Source organism: Erithacus rubecula (assembly GCF_903797595.1).
Source record: "Erithacus rubecula genome assembly, chromosome: 6".
In the NCBI taxonomy this organism is placed as follows: Eukaryota; Metazoa; Chordata; class Aves; order Passeriformes; family Muscicapidae; genus Erithacus; species Erithacus rubecula.
The window spans coordinates 11,552,184-11,571,649 of NC_136688.1; the positions used below are offsets into that span (position 1 = coordinate 11,552,184).

Sequence of the window (19,466 nt, forward strand, 5' to 3'; positions counted from 1 at the left end):
CCAGTGGCTCTGCTCCATCCCCAGGGCCAAAAGACACAGTTCCCTCCCACGTGTTCGGCTCTCTCTTCTCCAGAACAGTGCGACTAACCAGGCTGGTTGTGTCTAGAAAAAGAGTGAAACTGACCAGGCTGGCTCCTTCCAAAATGGAGTACGAGTGACCAGGCTTGCTGTCAGAAGTGGAGCCTTTACATTCTTGTATTTGGATTCTAAATATTGCAATCTGGGTTTTGCTAGCACCGTTGCACTTCACCTCATGTGCCAGCTAGTCACTACAATTTCAGACTCACAGTGCACGAGTGCTTTTGTTTAATTAAACTTTACTGACAAAATATCAGCAGTGACAACAGGAGAAAATTGTAATGGGATTGCAGTTGGAAATGCACTTCTGGGACTAACATCCTGTCAATTACAAACAGGTAATGCTTAGTCTGAGTACATTTTGAAAGTGAGCCTTAAAAAACCAGTTAGTCAAACTCCGAAGCTGTGAAACCAGCATCTTAAGATTTAAATTTAAAGTTCAGTCACCAGCATGTAACAGAATACATTCAATTGTCCTTAATCTGATATCTTTTCAAGATATTCCTCCTTTAATTTGTGTTATTGCTTCAATATAAATATTTCAAATCATCTAGGCGTTCTACTGAAATGAATTTTACCTGGGGATGAGAGAGAGACTCTGCAACTCTTGAATAGTTTGAATTCTGCAGATGATACTTTCACATTGCTGTGTCTGGTAGGGAGATCTGTTCCTGGATAATTTCTCATAGCTGGTGGTAGCAGCTGGAAAGAAGCCAAATTGGAGTACTGAGGGAAAAATGTAGGGGAAGTAAAGGAAGAAAGAGGGCAGATCTTAAATAAAAAGGAGAAGTAGAGATGGAGAGAAATGACTAAAAGTTATTCATAAACAGGGAGAAAGTATTTGTAGTGGAAAAGGCAACAAGTGTTAGGAAAAGTCCTTAAAATGCCAATATTTAATCCTGCTGGTAGAAGAATCTCTGCTTCTAGTGGAAAACTGATGTCTGTGTTTCCCAGCCACGTAACAAATATAAAAGCTTTCCCAAATTTAGCTTTACTCCAAATGCAATCTTTTGGCTTCCTGCATTTCTGATTGAACTGGTACTCTCTTCACTAAGCTCTAGAAGTCAAAGTTAGTCAATATTGCCCCTGAAAATCTCTGATGTTGCCTTAGGTGTAAAAGATTCTCCCCCTCTTGGGGAATAATTTAAAAGTCTTGTCTCAGTATTTTTTTGCTAAGAAAGCTGGACTTACATCTTGGTAGCTTGAGGTGTCACTTGATGGTGTGTTTATACACAAGCTCCAACTTAATTTTTAACCAAATTCTTCAATTAAACAAGACATGCAATGAAACAATTTTAAATAAGGCTCTTCTGGGTACAAGGAGAAGCTTTAGTGATGAGAAAAGCCTGAGCACAGATCCCATGAAACCAATATTGAATGAGGGCTGATGGCAGAAACTGTGATGTGCAGTGGCCTGGCAGTGAATTATGTTGATGTTCCTCATGTATTTTGAAAGCAGCTTTTCCAGGGAAAGATAGTGATGTGAATAGGGTGTGTCACTGGGAACCATGCAGAGTTTTGGTTAAGTCACATTTTGATTTAAAACTGATGTGTACCAACACTTTTCCATCTCCCTGCTGTTTTCAAGTGTTTTATGGCCACACATGGAGATGTTTTTCAATTGATCAAAATCCAGTGCACTGTGTTCCTCCACCACAGAACATTCCCACCTGAGTCTTTCCCACTGCTGTGCTGCAGATGGGGAAGAATGGGGACACATGCCCCCACTGGTCATTTCCTCTCTGGATCTGATTGAAAATGAAGGATATTAAAACCTGTGCCACTTGCCAGTCTCTGGATTACTCCCAGGGCACATCCTTACAGCTTAGAGTTCTCCAGAAAGAGTAAATTTTAACCAGGCAGGTGAGTGGCTTGTGGAAATCTTCCAGCAGGTCTTTCAGATCAGCTGCTTTCCTCTTGGAGCCCCCCAGAGCATGGCACTGCTGGAACAAGCTCAGCAATTTGGCCCCTTGATTTAGCCTGGCGTGTGTTGATGTCTGTGGCCATTGCTCCTGACAGCAGATTCTGAAGTGCACTCTAAAGAACCCTGGCTATGTGAAAACATCCTGGCTTCTGAGATGATCTCTATCCAACGAGACAACATCCTTGTAGGACAGGACTGGGTGTAGCACGTTGCTATGAATTTTGTTTCTGTGCATTACTTTAATGATGCTGCCATCAGTGTAGTGGACTGGACAATTTCTGTCTTCTCCAGGAAATACTGGGATAGGGTTTTCTGAAGCATGCTACAGCCTGAAAAACATAAGCCAGATGATATCCCCCTTCCTACTGCTGCTGCTCACTTACCCTTTGTTGCCCTTTTCATGGCAGACCTGGCAAAGATGAAAAGCTTCAAGTGGAATGACATTTTTTTGGTGGACAAGTTTGTCTCTCTGTCTGCTGCAGGTTATAAGGATGTAATTCCTATTAGGACAAGCAGGATGTGCCAGCTGTGGGTTTCCAAGGGAAGGAATGGAGCTGTTCTTGCCATCAACATCTCTCTAGCCTGGAAGCTACTCGGGAAGTCAGGAGTTCACAGAAATGTAATACTTTACTTGCTTTTTGCTTCCAGTCCTGTTCCATCCCCTTGGATCCGTTCTCTCATTGGAAGGCACCATCCCACCAGGACAGAGGAGCAGGCCCGTCCTCAAGCAACGCCTTCAGAACTGCTCTGCTCGTGGGTTCAGAGGTGAGGTCACAGGGGAGTGCCACAGAGGCTTCTTCCAGGGGAAAAAAAAGCCCCTGCAGGGTCAGCATTGCATATCCCTCCTGGCCTTTCACCTCACAGGACTTGTCTCACATTGTGGATGCTGGCTTTTCTGTGTTTTCTGCAGAACTAAATGAGCTCACCATTTTTCATGTGTTACAGAGGGCAAATGTGCACCACTTTGCCATCAGCATAGTGTTTACCTGGTAGTAAAGATCACCCTAAATGAGTATTAGAAAATGTTATCATGGAGCAGCTTAACTTCTGGCAAATTCCTTTTTTTTCCTCTGGCATTTACACTTGTACAATCAGGTCTGAAATGTGTGGCACTGTGTATGCCACTTTGCCTGTCAGTCAAGGAAACTGAGCATGCAGGATAAAGCCAACTGAAATTTTTACCCTTCAGAACCCAGGGAAAACATTTGAGGAACCAAAGTGTTTATTTTCCCTACTTGGAGGTCTTCAGCTGCTGTCAGCAGCTCTGCTGAAGTTGGTTATTTATGCCAATACTCAGACTTCAAAACTACAAGTGTTAATGGAGAGAGCTGCCCTTAAATGCCACGTGGAAGAAATGTGTCAAGGTCCCTAAAAGACTCATAGCACACAAACACAGTCCAAGGCAGTGTATTGCTTTTTTCTTCTTTTTCTTTTTTTCTGCTTCCTCCCAATTTTCTTCCTGAGGATAGTGGTATTTCCCACACAGCTGTGTGATGTCAGTGCAGTGCCTGATATCCCATGGAGCTGGATCATGGGACTCTGTTTCTCTGTTTTCCAGAGGATTATATTTTTAATCCCAAATGTCTGTATATGACAATGCTGTGACTGGTGGCTTTTGCACTTCCCCTTCTATAGAGGATATGGTCTTCATTTTTAATGAGTTCCTGAAATAAACACCTTCTTAAGTTTCAAAGCACAAAAGAGAAAAAGGAGTCTTTTTCAAAGTTCAGCTGAAAACTTAAACATTTACTTGAAATCTTCTCTCCTGTGGTAATCCACCTGTTTGATATGACTTTCTCTTTTGTCAACAAAGCTGGGCAAAAACTTTGATGCTTACTCTGAAACTTTCCTCCCATGAGACTTCAGATTGACAAAGAAGGTATTAAATTTAGTGAAATTAAAGTAATCAAATTATGTATTACTCCCTTTTTTGCAAAGCTCCCTTACTTGCCAGGTCAGATGGGACAAAATACAGTGCAAATTATGCTGAATGCAGCAGTTTGGGTCTCACTAATACCTTTTTAGGAGAAAATACATATTGATTTTTTTTGTTTGTTCATGCTTGTTACTTTATTCAGTGTGGCAGAATATTGTGGACTACAAAATTACATGTGCAGTAGTATATTAATTTAATTGATATTTATTGACACTAAGAGTCTATAATTTTTAACCTAAAATGAACATAATATCCTACTGAGATCTTCAGATATCAACATTTCCTTACTGGTCAGCTGGAAGTGTGAAATGGTCCTGTGAAGTGTAATCTAAATAAAAACTTTTCATAATTTATACTCCATGTCAGTGTAATCATTAACCCAAGCATTGCTCCACAATGTTGTTGCAATTGCTATTTTTGTTTACTTCCTAGCCCTCTTAGCACTTGGCTTCAGCTGAATTGTTTATGAAATTGCTGTTCAGTATTTCAGCTTCTCTCCTGTCTGTCAGCTTCTGCTTTGAAAATTACTTTGTCTCTTTTTAAAATTAAAAACCTGCTTGACACCTACATGGTAGTTTTAGCTTTTCAGTTTGGAATCTGGATTTCTTTTTCTTTTTTTTTTTCTTTTTTTTTCTTTTTTTTTTTTTGGTAAATGGTTTATTCTATTATAATCTCTCAGTAAGTAACTATTTATGATAAATTTTATCACGGCAAAAAAAAAAAAAAAAATCTTTAAGTTAGGCTTTAGTTTGTCATACCCATTGTATTGACATGCAATTTGTCCCAAGGGAAAAACCCCAACCCATTTTAATTGTTGTTTATAAAGCAGCTTATGAAGTGCAGTCAATGTGAGTGAAAATTGTTCTGTTTTTTTATTTTTTAAAGTCTTTATTGGATGAATACCTGATGCTCAAGGAAGGACTTTCCCAATAGGGCAAATATGCTGTAATATCATGAAGACAGTGGATTAAGTTGGGAACTTAATGAGCTCTTCACCATGAGAGATGCAAGCTGGAATTTGAAGTTAAAATTTGGGTTTAAAATTTGACTAAGAATAGATAAAGGACTTTTTTGCATGGTGGATGTTGTACTGTGTGGGCTTTGCAGAATATGACTACAAAGACAAAGCTTTTAATAGGGATAAGAGTCTTCTTGGAACAATGCAAAGAGATTCACACTGCTGCTCTGTGAGCAGGACTGGGGTAAGCCCAGACCACTGCATCCAAGTGCTGCTGAACTGGGGAGTTTCCTCCTCAGCCTTGCTCTTCTCTGCTCACTGTGGGGAAAGACCTCAGCAAAGCTGGCAACAAAGCACTGCCAGCACAATGGGTGTTGGAAGGCTGTTAGGAGTTGGGCTTTACTTGGGGAATAGAGAAATGGATTTTTTTAAAAAAATTCCTCTTTATGAAATGATGCCTTGAGGGTTGCCAGGTTTTCAGAGCTTCTAGGAAGTCCAAAAATTAACCTCAGTGCATTATGGGGAAACTTGGTAAGCTCTTGATTGGAAATATTACATCTCAGGTGGGACTTCTACTGATAAGGTGGTGTTCTAATCTGTTCAAAATATTGTTTGCAAGTGGAACAGTGGATAATGAGCGGGAGTATCCAATTTGCTAATTGTGCTGCTAATAGGTTGTTAACAGCTGATCCTGTTTGCACTAAGTGATGATGCATGTTTCAGGTTGCTTCCTATTGTGTTTAGCAGTATTAAGAGGCACACGAAGTGGTCATGTATTTTGTCCTCTGAAGGATATCCCAGTTTGTCTGGAGTTGGTAATGCCATCATGTTCATGATGCCAATAGGAAAAATATAAGGATATGGCTGGTAGGAGCTTGAGGTGCTCTATGGATGCAGCCACTTACACCACACTGCTGTCCTGGAAGGAAGAGTGTAGGGCCGGGGCCTGAGTTTTACATATTTATACTGCTATTTAATATTTTTTACTTTGTTTTTTATTTTTTTCCCCAATATCCCAGTTATTCATGTGAATGCAGCATGGAAAACTGACATTTGCACAACACTGTTTTTTTGCTTTGGGAATAATCAGCTTCATTTCCAGTGCTGTGTTTGGAATTGGTTTTGCCCAATTCACTTCACGTGTCACTTCATGTTAATCAACTTCCTACTCAAATTGCCTTTTCCTTGCCCAGTCATCTCTCTCCTGCTGCTCCCTCTTGCCAGCTTCTCTCCTTCCTTCAGATTTCTCCCAAATTTTCTTGAAAGTTAAGCTGGAAATTCTCAGAGAGTGATTGAAGTTTTGGTATTTGCTGCAGCTCCACAGACAACTCCTGGTTCCTTCCCTGTAGGAAGACCCAGAGCTGTTCTTTGGAGGAAGAGCACTCATGGGAAACCCCCAGGATAGCTCAGGATGGTCAGGCTGCTCAGATCTTACTCTGGATTATTGTCAATAATGGCTTTTGCAGCTCTTCTGTGCTCCCTGCTGCTCTTTCTTCCATTCACATAACCAGGAAAACATTCTCTGTCACCCGGAGATTAAATAATTGCTTAATGGGTGCCTTATATATCTTTCAGCAAATTAGTGGTTTTGTATGTCACACACACAAATGTGCTTTTTGAAGTTGCAGGGACTTTCTCTTTTATTATTTTTTTTTTTTTTACTGTGGTGTACTTTGTCATTGTGTCTCAGGTCAGGGTGCCATGGTGCACATTAGTTTTGCTTTGTTCCTGACAGGCACACACCTTGTCTTTTCAGGGCGAGGAAGGGAAGGGCTGTTTCTCTTTGCATTTGAATTAAAACACACTGTTTTTCAAGGTGATGATCATTCAGAGGCTGCAGCTACTCCATGTATGTTGAATATTTGAATTCACTTAACAGGCTACATCGCCATATGTTATTTAGGGGTGTATTAACATTCATATTTTCAGCGTGGAAGGTAAGTTCTCCATACAGCAATCTCCATGTTAGCATTACTGCTCTGTAATAGCTGACTGTCTTTTTATAGGTGTGTATGACTTCTTCAATACCTTAATTTTGAAGTATTATAGTATTGTATTATTTAATAGTATTTATGAGTATTTAAACAAACAACTTTGTGGATAACAAAACTAAGTCACAAGGGCATGACTGACTAACCTGTACCAGGGAAGGGAACAAACTGAATAGAAGAAACACATGACTAAGGACAGAGTAACCCACATTTGAAAGTGAGAGAAAAATGTGTGTGCTTCAATTGTGTTTACACTTTGTGTACTCTAGGCAGTGCCAAGTTTGTGCAAATGAAAGACCTTAAATTACATTGATATGAGTGGGGACACAGTTCTAAATAAACACCCTGTAGAAAGAATAGGTGGTGTTCTGTGCAATCTGGAAAAGCCAAACAAATGAATCTATGCCTGGTAGAACTCTGCTGCAATATGCTATGTGAGTAAGGAGTTTGTATCTGTGTCTCAGATATAAATATCTGTGGCTCTATTGATATTAGTAAATGAACTTTGTGGTGATTCAGAGAAGGGACAGTATTCTTCAGACCTCCCCAGAGCTCAAGGCAGTAGAGCTTAGATTCAGCACCCAGAGCCAGTGCAACAAGCAGAGGGAAGCCAGGGCAGGGCTGACACATGGATGCCAAGCTCACCTCACTGCACAGGTGTGAGATGGGGGATGTCAGTAGCACAGGTGACACAGGGAGATGATGTGCTCAGTGAGGGCCAGTCGGTGTGACACAGCCGTGTCTCTTGTCTGCTCCACTGCAGACAGCTGGAGTCAAGTGTCCTTGACATGAAATGTCAGGAGCTGCCTTCTTGGAGGTTTCTTTTCCAGCTGAAATTCTATGATAATGAGCATTTCAGTGTGTTTTCAGCAAAAGTAAATAAGCGTTGCATAATTTGCTTGATTGGCGTGGGTTTTATTGGTCCAGCTTGAGCTCTCCACTGAGATTTGGGTACATCTGTCAGTTTTATTCTCTTTTCTCCCATCCCTTTATCAGGGATGTTTTGCCTGGGAGCAGTGACTTCCCTGGGGATGGTGCGTTGTTAAGGAGACTCAGAATTTATCCCTGTTTTTTTAAAACCAAGATTGTTATCTTGATGCATTGCCTGTGTGTGGCTGTCCAAAATGCTTGTGAATTTCTAAGGTGTGAAAGCCTTTATATTCTTCCATTTGTTGTGCTTCTAGTTTCCTTGAACCTTGGTTGTTGCTATCTGTGGTCCTAAATGAAAGAAGAGAATCCTATTTCAACTTGGATTGGATTAGGGGGTCCATGTCCAGATCTTGTTGATCTGGAAGAAGCTGAACAACCTGTATTTTTACAAGCAATCTGCACAATTTTTAAGTTGTGTGTGGTTTTCCCTTTTTTAAAAACTTGTTTTGCTTGTAATTTTCTCCATAGAGAGCCCATGCACCATCAGTTTAATTAGGTCTGATAAATTTCTTGAGATCACATGGCTGCAGCTCTCAACCTTTGTTCTATGTGTAGTGCTTGCCTTGCTTGACCTTCACTAAATTTTAGATTAGCACAGATGTTTTCATTATTATTGAGATGACTGCCATAGTAGTTTTAGTAAGAACAATTTAATCTTCCAGGAGAGATTGATATACTTATTTGAGAATTATTCAAAATATTGCACTTTGAAGTGCAATATATTGCACTTTAGCTTCCATTCCTCTTTTACTCAAATACTGCTAGTGATATAAATTATTTTTAAACCCAATACCCCCCAAAATAACTATCCAGTCCACTTTTACCAACCTGAATGTGTTGCCAAGAAATTGAACAGGCTGGGGCTGGGTTGACCTGTGTGTTCCAGTGGAGTTGCAGCTGAATAATTTATTTGTGAGCAGGTCAGCAGGGCTGTCCTTGCACAGGTCAGTCACGATGTTGGGCTCTCTCCCTTTCATTACTCCATCTTTCATCTCTCTCTACTTAGCATAGCTCAGCCAGCAAAGTTAATAGATTCCCATCTTTCACTAGAATTCCTGTCTTGAAAAGGATGATAAAGAAGCAGTGGTTGCAGCTGCCCTTGGTGATTTGTGATTTGTTACTGAGGGGAGAGATCTCCCTCCTGTTGTCACAACAGTGACAAGTGTTGCCACAATGCAGCAGTGATTGTTTAGATGGGACATGTAAATAAAACAGAGCCATCTGGACTGCTAAAAACAGAGCAAACAAAGAAATCTGCTACTGGGAGTGCATTCAGGCTGTTTCTCCCTTTTAGGTAATCAGAATCTGTGGGTTTCATTCACTGCTTGGAAGTATTTTTTTTTTCTTTTTGGTCAGTAACATTTACAACCCTTGGAAAGTGTTGAAGTCTAAAAATCCACCAGCCTGCCTTTTTTTGGTACATACAATCAACAAGTTTTCCTTTGAGCTAAAGCTCAGCATCTTGTTGCAGGATAGGTAGGATATGGGTACAAGTTTTCCTATGAATCTGAGTTTCAAAATTTTCTACCTACTCACAGAACAAAAGACCAGAAGAATGTTCAGTGCAGAATTTAGGATTGAATTAATTGAGTTGGACAGAACTGTGCAGTTACATGAAAAATTACATCCAAGGGGAGCACCTTCTGGCTCTTTGGAGAGCTTTTATTATTTAGCAGTTTCAGGGATTTTTGCAGTATTTGGGAAATGAAATAATTATGAGCCATGAACTGAGGGCACATTTTTCTTTCATCACTGTTTACTGATAATTTGCATTAGTCCATACTACTTTAAATATATTGTCATTTTATGTCTAAATGAGTATAGAAAGGAGAGATTTTTTTTTTAACCTCTCATGATCAGGCAGCCAAAATGCAGGATCTGATGTTAGACCTGTCTAGAATAATATTATTCTTTATATGTTGTGGCTTTAAGTGCCTTCAAGGAAGCAATGTGTGGGAGGTTCTTTGTCTTTATGTATATGAAATTAGCAGTGCATATTTCTGTTGTTGGGATTTGGACAGGAATTACGTTTTGATATTTACTTTTTTACTGCTAGCATGAACTTGCTGCCATAAGCAGTGAATAATCTGAAGGCACAAAGCATCTGGTGTTTCTGAAGATCATTCTTTCCTGCCACACAATATACAAGCATTTAGGCCATTATGTTTAGGCTGCTGAGGAAAAAAAGATTAGAGTAATGGAGCATAGAAATAAATACCAAAGAGAGACACAAATATGTGAGTTCATTCTAGCTAGTGTTTGAGCAGCTGTAGACTTCATATTTAGTTCTGAAAAGGTCCATGTGGAATTTTATTTAGAATTTTAAATATGTGCCCAAATATGGTGTCTCCTGATGAAGAAAATAACTATTTTTCCACTTTCTTGAGCAGTTTTCCTGTTTCTGTTTTCATTTCCACCTCATGACCAGGCTTTGTTTGCTTTGGCTTTACATAATGGCAGGTTTAGCTGAGAGTAGCCTCCCAAAATCTCAGGTAGCTCTTCCCTTCTGCACTCATTTTTCGGCTCATTGCCTCCTTTGCTGAGCTGGAGTCAAATCAGGTTTGGTTATTACATCTCTCCCGGGCAGGTTTTGAATCTGTCACGTGCTGGAGACACAAGCCTTGGTCTTATTGCTTCCCTCAGTATTTGAGCTCTCAATTTAACTTGGGGAAAAGTGGAGACTTCAGTGTTTATGTGTTTGGGGTCTAAAGACATCTGGGAGTCTCTGAGAATTGCTAAACTAATGGACTGCCTGCAGCCTGACAGTGCCTTCAGCTCCCTATAAATTACATGAGTTTTCTGTTAAAGCAGAAGTCGGGACTTCCATGTGGCACAACTGGCCTGCTTTAGCAGGTTTTTAACTAAAGTGAGTCATGTCAAGTGTTCTGTTGTCCAATGAACTCTACTGGTATTCACATTTGTAGACATTGGGTATAAATTACCTTTCATTTCAGAGGCTGCTAGGAAAAACACGAGCCTATGTGCCACTAAGAGGGTCTTTGAGGCACATGACATTTTTATGTACCTGACAACAGAGAAAACAGGATGCTGTGGCAGTGTTTGTGTTCAGAAAAGTCAAGACTAAATGGATAAAATGTGTCATTTGAAGTTGTATTAATTTAGTGGTGCTCATCCTGTCACTGTGCAAGTGCTTCATTTTTGAGTGTTTCAGTGTATCCCTTTTCTGTGCCGTCCTTATAAATTAACAGAGATGAATGTTTCTCTGTGGCTGTGTAGGCATCTGTACAGATAAGCTGGCTGGTCAACTGGGAGCCAGCTCAGAAACAGAACCTGTGAATTCTCTGGCATTGTGAGAGAATTAAGAAGTTAGGCAGAAATATTCTGCTTGAGATTGCTAATAGGGTTGTATGATTTTTGTTCACTTGTTTGTGTGATTCAGAAGAAATGCATGCTTGTAGTTGTATTTATTTTTTGTTAGTAACTTTCAATTTCCTAGGTGTGTACCTGGGCCTAAGGAAACGCCCCCAAATGTTACCTTCCTGCTTGGAAAATCCCTTAAACTGTGAAGAAAGGAACAGGAAAATCTTGACATTTTCTTTCCACTTGCTAAAATTCACACAATTCTTGGAACGTTTTCTCATTTTGACAGATCTGGGGAAGGTTTGCCATGTGTCAGATCTTTTGGGAATGTCCTCTCTGCAGCACAGTAGTACAGCAAGGGCTTTCCTCCAGCAGTGGCAGCAGCTGGGCTAGGGAGGCAGCATCCCAGATGATTTGCTGGGCTGGGGGGAGGGGGAAGAGAAGGGAGAAGGAGTTGAGGAGAGAGACCAATAAATAGTGCATGGCTGGAGCTCTGCTGCTCCCTGAACTGAGTTACCACTGCTACAGTGCACACTGCAAAAATGTCATATCCCTTCACTGCTCAGCACTGAGTCTGGTGGAAATCACCAACTGCATCCTTTGTTTGGGTTGGCTTGGAGTTACCCTGGCATTTTAGAGATGGATTTGATCAGGAAAATGGCTTGTGTGACTGTACTGTCACCCTTTCTTCTCTTCCTTATCCATCTCCTTCCACTTTCCAATGGCTCTGGAATTTACTGCTCAACTTCAGCCAAAATTTTTAAAGGATCAGAAATTCCTGAAGGTGTTCCATTCCTACAAACATGTTAGAAGTGGGTGGTTAGGTGCAGGAGAGACTCCCACTGGAGCTCTTGCAGAGGGAAAAGCACCTTGCCCGTCGTGGTTGGTGTTTTTCCAGAGGGATGATCCTGTGCACGGCCCTGCTGTCTTGCCTGGCCACACATGGAAATGATGTCTGGAAGGGAAGCCTGCTGGAGGAAGTGTTGGGGATGTGCAGTAACGAGGCTTTCACAGCACAGAGATTTATTTAGGGATGCATCAGAGGCTCTGGAACAAAAAGGAGCTTCTGCTCCACTGATCCTGTGCTTGAGGAGAAGGAAAAGCAGGATCTGGGAGGGGACTTGGTTTTTGTCTGCCAGTGGGTGTTAAGAGAATCCTTTTGCAGAAACAGGAGAGAGGGCAGGTGCTCACTCCTGCAGTGTTTTTCTACTGTGTAACAGACCCAGGCTCATCAAGAAGTCAGACACTATTTTTGTTTTCCTATGAATTTCCAATATATAAATACTCTAATTTAAAAAGAGTTTTTCCATCCCTTTGCAAGCCACTGGTTTTCAAGTTTATTCCTTAGTGTTAGCTCTGGACAGCACAGTCAACATCCAAAATGCAAAGTGGAATCATGTTGCTGGGTAGTTTTTGTAAATAGAAGACTTTTGCCTCCACATAGAACCAACTTCTGGCATTCCCCTCTCTTTCACAATCATGTGCAAGCTGTTGCTGGGGTCATCTTACCTTTATTGTCTGACCAAGTTGTAAATCTTTCCTAAAGGTAACAAAGCCTAGTCTTGGAATATGTTGTGCTGATGTGTCAGCATTTGAGGGCAGTTTTGGAAAGTTTTCTCTCTGATATATCCAGTCCCACGTTATTCTTCCTCCCTCTGGATCCATTTAGAAACTGAAAGCTGGTGCGCATGGAAGAGAAAAGTAGAAGCAGATTATCCCATCTCAGAGATTAAGAAACCTGCTAGGTCAGTTTATTTTGCTTTCCTTTTAACCTGTTGACCTCTTTCCTTTCATAGATTCTGGTTTTTGACTTATGAGAAAGATCTGTTGAACTTTTTACCTACATTTCCTGTAGCCCAAGTGATCATGGAGATCACATTTTTATCTCCCACTGTAAAAATGCAAAACCTACCAGGCTTAATCTCAAACGCAGCTGACACTGGTACAAAATACAGTAGTTCAATGTGGGAAATGTCCTTCTGTAGTTTCTTTTGTTGCCACTGAAAGAGCAGAATCACACGGGAGCTGGAGACAGATATGCAAGTATTTTCTTCCTACTCAGAACATTTTGGATAGGAATGTTTATTTTTAGTAAAATATGTCAAAGTCTATATTTAATATAAAGAATGGGCTTAAATACACTGAAAGTGTAACAATTCAGTATTATTTTCTGATGGCGATCCGTATAACAAAAAGTAGTTAGTCAAATTTGCTTTTGAAATAGAAATACCTGGATTTTCCCTTCCATTTATGTCTGTAAATAGAGGAAAATATGTAACAGGAAAGAATTTTGTTCAGCATGAGCTTGTAACCATTAGTGAAGGCAATGGAATTTGAATCTAGTCATGCACACTTGGGATCCCAGCTGGGTATGGATACCTGGATACATGCTATGCCCAGAGCTGGGCTGGGATGCTCAGCACATTTGCTGATTTGGGGAATCCCTCTGGGGGCCTGCAGACAGCAGACCCTAATTTCAGGAGCTCGGGTGGACATGGGGAGGCAAAACCAAGCATTTTGCTGCTTGTACTTGGACTGTTCAGCCAATGCACATCCCTGGGATGCTCAGAGCTTTGGCACGACTCAAGGAAGATGTTTGTGGGAAACAGCAGAGCAGCACCTCTTACCTTCTGTCAGATCTGGCCTGAAATTATGTTTTTCTTGATAACCAGAAGAGTCTGTTTTTGTCTTGGTGCTTGACTTCATGCTGCCAGAAGCACTCTGGAGTGAGTGAAGCCATGGCAGGCTCTGCCCTTGCAAAGCTATGCATAATATTTATGTTACAGTATGGGGAATACTTTGGGAATTTGCAATGTGGTAAAATTTCTTCTTCTATCAAAATCTCCTTTGTGGGAAAAAAAAATAAATTCTTGAGTGTTTCTGCTTTATAGCATTTAAAGAGAGTGGCCATTGGGTTGCTTAATTTCTTTCTTCAGCTCTAAATATTTATGTCTTTCTGTGTTTTGTTCAGGAATCTGAGATGAAAGAGAACTAGATTCTGATGATCCTCTTGGCACTGTTGCTGTCACCAGTGTTGACAGGTAAGTGTGCCAAGCTGGTTTTAGAGAGAAAAATGTTTGAGTTATTTGTGTCAGGTGGGCAAAGCTACAGTTACAGCCCAGGACCTCAGCCAGGGTTGTGCTGAATTTTTGTGAAAAACAGGTGGTCAAAAACACTTCTAAAACCTTCTTGATCTCCAGAAAGGAAACTGTTCCTCCTTCTGCTTTATGGTGGTGGGTGGGTTACAAAAATGATCTTAGAGAAGAGGAATTTGCAGTTGAACTGCAGCCTGGAATGAAGATGGTTGGAAGATCTTGTTGACTGTTATCTTCCTCTTCCCCAAAGTACCTGAAATATGAACTAGCAGGTAGAATGAAGTTATCATATTTCTTGTGTTAGATGTTATAACCCCCCCTGTTTTTATCTAGGAGCAGTTTATTAATGAGGTCCCTGCAAATTTGCAGGTGATGTTAGGACTGGATGAAGAATTTCTTGGATTTTGTACCGTTTGGTGAGAACTGATGGACTCAAGCCTCTTGTGGTACAGCACAATCATATTTCTTTAATCATTTTTACCTTACCTAAATGCTGCATTTTCAGTGTTTCCTATTAAGAAAGACTTCTAGTCCTTATATTTATTATAAATGTCTTTATCTTTGCTTTCCTCTGATTCATTCAAAACACAGTCCAAGAAGGTTTGGCAGCACTCTGGAAGTGGCTTAGAACTTCTCATGCAGAACAATTTCTTGAAGTAACATCACTTTCTTGGCTTCCAGTTTAATCATTACAAAATAAATTGAAACATGAAACTTAGAAATCAGAAAATGAAAACAAAAAGGACACTGATTGAAACTTAGGTTTCCTTTGGTGAGACATGATCTGAAAACTAAAAAACTAATTTTCTCTGTGATAAGAGGAACTGAAGGTACCTTCTCTTGCCCTGGCTGCTGCAGGTGTGTGTCAATGTGCATTTATGAACACAGATCAAGGATTAGATAGTGAGTCCTAACAGTGCCTTTGGATGAGCACTAGAAGGAGAATAAAAATACAAAAATTATGTAAAATGTGTCAGTTGGATTACTGTAAAGTGTGTGGTGACATGAAGCAGTATAATTTGGATCAGTAGTCTGCAAAGATGGAAAAAGGAGAAAAAGATGTAAAAAATGTGTGTGCCTCAAAGCTCAGCCCAATGAATTTCTAGCTTATCAGGGCATTTAATAATTGACTGTGCTTCTGTGGTAGGGCCCCTATCAAAGATAAGCACACATTCTAAAGAAAGCAGAGACAGGTGTGCAAATTTGGATTTTAAGTGTTGTGTTTCACAATGAGTTGATGAAAATAGCTGTGTTCTGTTGACTGAAATGTTTAAGTTTACAGGGCCACATTCCATTATCCCAGGGGGCTCTAAGCCCTGTCCAATCAGGCCTTGAACATTCCAAGGATCCAGGGGCAGCTACGGCCCCTCTCACCTGGTCTGGTGCCAGGGCCTCACCAGCTCCTGAATAAAGCTTTCTTCCTGATCTAAATCTCCACTTTCAGTTTAAAACTATTCCCCCTTGTCCTGTCATCATCTGCCTGTGGAAAAAGTCACTCTCTTTCTTTTATATAAGCCCCCCTTAAGAAGCATGTAAGCAATTTCAGCTGATACGCAGAAGTGGTCACTCTCCATGTGTTCCTAAAGAACCAAGTGGAGAAGTTTGGATTTATTAAGAACTGCAGAAAACCTTTGAGGTGAGGCAGCTAGTGATGACAAGTGTGGAAAAAACCCCAAAACCAGCTGTGAGGGAGGCTACATAAAAGTAGGAGAACATTAAGCAGACACAAAACCTAACAGTAAGTCTCTTTTTAATGTTTCTTTTCTTTAAAAGTGTGAAAAAAAAGTTTTTATAGTTTTATGTTAATGCTGAAAAGGGCTTTTCTCATGTCGACTCTGCCTCCTTTGTTTCTGCAAACAGCAAAGCAGAGAGAGGGTTTTGTAAATCTCATTAATGGCTATGTCCTAAAGGGTTTGGTTCACATGATGGGCTTAATTATTGCCTTCCCTGCTCTGCTGCATTACAGGGAAAGCAGAGCTGCCTGGATGCTGTTCCTCCCCTCTGACCAGGTATAGGCACAAGTAGCTCTGGCAGCAGCAGCAGCATCAGGAAATGAGGCTTGCACCACAATTGTTCCCACCAGCAGCCCACCTGGAGACACTGGAGCAGCAAAGTGAGGGTGCCTCTTACAGGGTCACCCCAGCCCTCAGAAATTCAGGAGCCCTTCCAAGCACAGTGTTCCTGGATATCACTGCTTGTCATTCCTAGGAAGCCATGGTCACACATGGATGTCCTTCACAAAGGTTCTGTCAAATCCTCAGTCAGCAGCTGCTCCTTTGGAACATTTAATAAAATCTTTTTATAAATACTTTCTCTGTGGCAGAAACTGATAGTAGTATGCCTGGAGTGAAAATGATGCTGGTTTTCTTATTAGGATTATTTTCTATCAAGTTGGTTTTAAATTTTTTTTAAATTTTTTTTTTTGGTAAGTGCTTTTATATTCAGTTTGCATATCTTGATTAGACTGTGATAATTTCCATGGCTGAAATCTCCAAAGTGTGCTGTCAAGAAATTATAAATGGTAATGAATTCACTTAATCAGGACTTCCAGGAGTACAATCAACATGAAATCTAGTCAATTAGAAATAAATCTGTTTAAAGTATTTCTGGTTCTCCCAGCAGCCTTATTTGAGGCCTTATGTTACCTGGGACTGAATTAGAGACCTACACAGACAGGTAGAAAATACACTTTGTAAAAAAATCACTGTAAATGGGTATAAATGAATCCAGAAATTTAGGTGATGCTGAAATTTGCCTGAATCTCCATTATATACTAAGTTGCACAGCCACCAGCTGGAGAAAAGTTGTTGTACCAGCTGTGACTTGGAACTCTGCAAATCACATCTTGCACCTTCAGTCCAGTTTTGGACCCACCACAGTACAGAAAACATATGAACAAACTGGAGTAAGTTCTGTGGAGGGTCAGCAAGAAAAAAGGAGCTGGATTATTGTCCTGCAAGGAGAAGGTGAGGTAAGCCTGGAAAAGAGCTGACTTCAGGGAGATTGTCCAGGCAGGCCTGGATAAAAGCAACCCAAGCAGATCTCATTGCTGGACCTGCTCTGAGTAAGAGGTTGAAATAAAGACCTCCAGAGACCCCTGTGACCCAAATGATTTGGTGATTCTCTGAATCTAAAGCACAGCAAAGAATTCAGGTCCTTCTGTTCAGAGAGGCTGATTTTTATCTTGATTCTGCATTGAGAGAGGGTTACTTCCGAAAAACAGCCTTGTTGGTATCCTAAACCATATCTAAATTAAAGGTATTGTGAGCAGATAACTCAGGGTGATTTAACATGCTATTTATTTTTAATATTAAATTCCAAACTAAACCTGACATTTAAATAGCAAAAGCTGGAAGAGTTTATGAATCTGTATTTTCACACAATAACATTCTTTCTATTTTTTGTTTCCTTTCTTTTGCCTAATGGTCACAAACATGGATCTTAGTCTGTTTTCTTCTTGCCTAAGAAGTGATATTTTATTTCTTGAGCTGTTTACTGAAGGTAATAATTAAACCTTGATAGTCAATGAGGAAACTGGCTCTTTTAATTAGCTTAATTGGGTTGATTGCCTAATTTTTGTCAGGCTATAATTTTGTAAAAATGAGTTTCTTATCTGTATAATTAATTGAATAAAAAAATCTCAAAGTTCAAGAAAATAATTTCTCAGTTACTCTACAGAGTAACTGTGCTGCCTGGGTCAGTTTGTCAGATCACTTAGCCTTTCTAAGCCTGCAGATATTTTTTCCAGTCTGTCATCACCATCCTTCACCTACAAAAATGTAAAGAATGTCCTTGGTTGTGCCATGAGCACAGACTGGAGTATAACTTAAAGCACAAGATTTGCTTAGCTTGGGTTGGAAGATAGCTGGGGAAGCTGCAGGTGAGGTCAGAAGAGTTCCTTTTACAAAAACTACCTCTGGAAAAAAAAAAAAAAAAAAGGAAGTTTTTCTGCAATTAAGAGAAGCCTGGAGACCATCTGTGCCTGGGAAACAGGAATATTCCTGTTTCTGCAGACAGACACAGATGGGCAGAGGGATGGTGAGGACAAGGCACGTGGCTGTGCTTGCACTGGAGTTTGGCTAATCCAGGGGCTGCTCACCTGCCCCGCTTCTCCTCCATCCTTTCTGGGTCACCATTTGTTTGTTGCTTCCCCCTGGATTAAGGAAAGAAATGAAGCTGGTGTGAAGGCCAGGGAAAATCTCCCCCTACAGACTCTTTCACAGGAGACTGGCCCAGAATTGCAGACCTGGAGAGTCTGAGCTCTGTGTCTGCAAATCCCACCTGTATACACTTGGTGTCCTTTGCAAACCTCAAGGGAGGTTTCCTGCTGAGTTGAAATAGAAATGAATTCATTGAAACTAAATGAGAAAAAAACTCCAGTACAGACAAGGAGAAAGGGTAATTGATTTTATTTGTTGTACCAGCTCTCAAACAAAGATAACTTATCCTTTTATAAGAAAAATGGAGCATCTATTTGAAGCTTTGCTTTATTTTAATTGGCATGTTATTCCATTGATTAAACTAAAGCAAGCAGTGAGACCATTTCTGTCAACACAGCAAATTAAATAACATAGTAGCCCTCACCAGGGTCATATCTGAGGAAAATTCAGGTTGAACTTCATAGCAAACTCTAAATGCTAACCTGTGTGCAAGGAGGAGAAGGAAACTGCTTTTTTTACTCTCAGGGCTTGATCTAATCTACATAACAAGACACCAGCAGTGCTTCTCTGTTAACATTTAATTTTGTTTGTATTTGAATTATCAATAAATAGTGTTCTGCAGGTAAAGAAGATAAGCATCAAATTAACCAGCAACAAAGTTGCTTTGTCCATCAGGGATGTGAAACTGATATAAATATGTTCAACAAGCTTTGATTTTTTTTCAGATGTGTTGTAAATATTTTTAAATTCTCTTATGTCCTTTCCCTTCCAACATATAATCTTTTTGATATTTATGTAGCTAAGTGCAAGCAGAGGCTGGGAGCAGAAAGCCTGGAAGATAAAATGCCTTGCCCTACATGCTTCTGTTTGGTAAGGAAATTTGGTCGGCACCCCAAAATGACCATTTGGTCTGTATTTTTAGAAACAGAAGTGACTAATAAAAGTTGAAATGGTGTAGTACTTCGATATTACTTCAAGAACATGTCCTAACAACTCACAATGTAGCATTCTTGGTTTGAATAACTGAGGTGGAATTTTTTCATTCAGTCAGTGTATCTGCAGTTTATTTTGTC

The 19,466-nt window shown here is 40.3% G+C and overlaps 1 protein-coding gene across 1 annotated transcript in view; it reads left to right on the forward strand.

Moving 5' to 3' along the window:
• The first annotated feature begins 252 nt into the window (after positions 1-252).
• SHANK2 (SH3 and multiple ankyrin repeat domains 2) overlaps positions 253-19,466 on the forward strand; it is a 274,142-nt gene continuing 254,928 nt past the window's right edge. The window contains 4 exon segments of the mRNA XM_079307962.1: positions 253-416; positions 2,651-2,767; positions 14,110-14,179; positions 14,567-14,679. The gene's annotated coding sequence lies outside the window, so the exon portion shown is untranslated.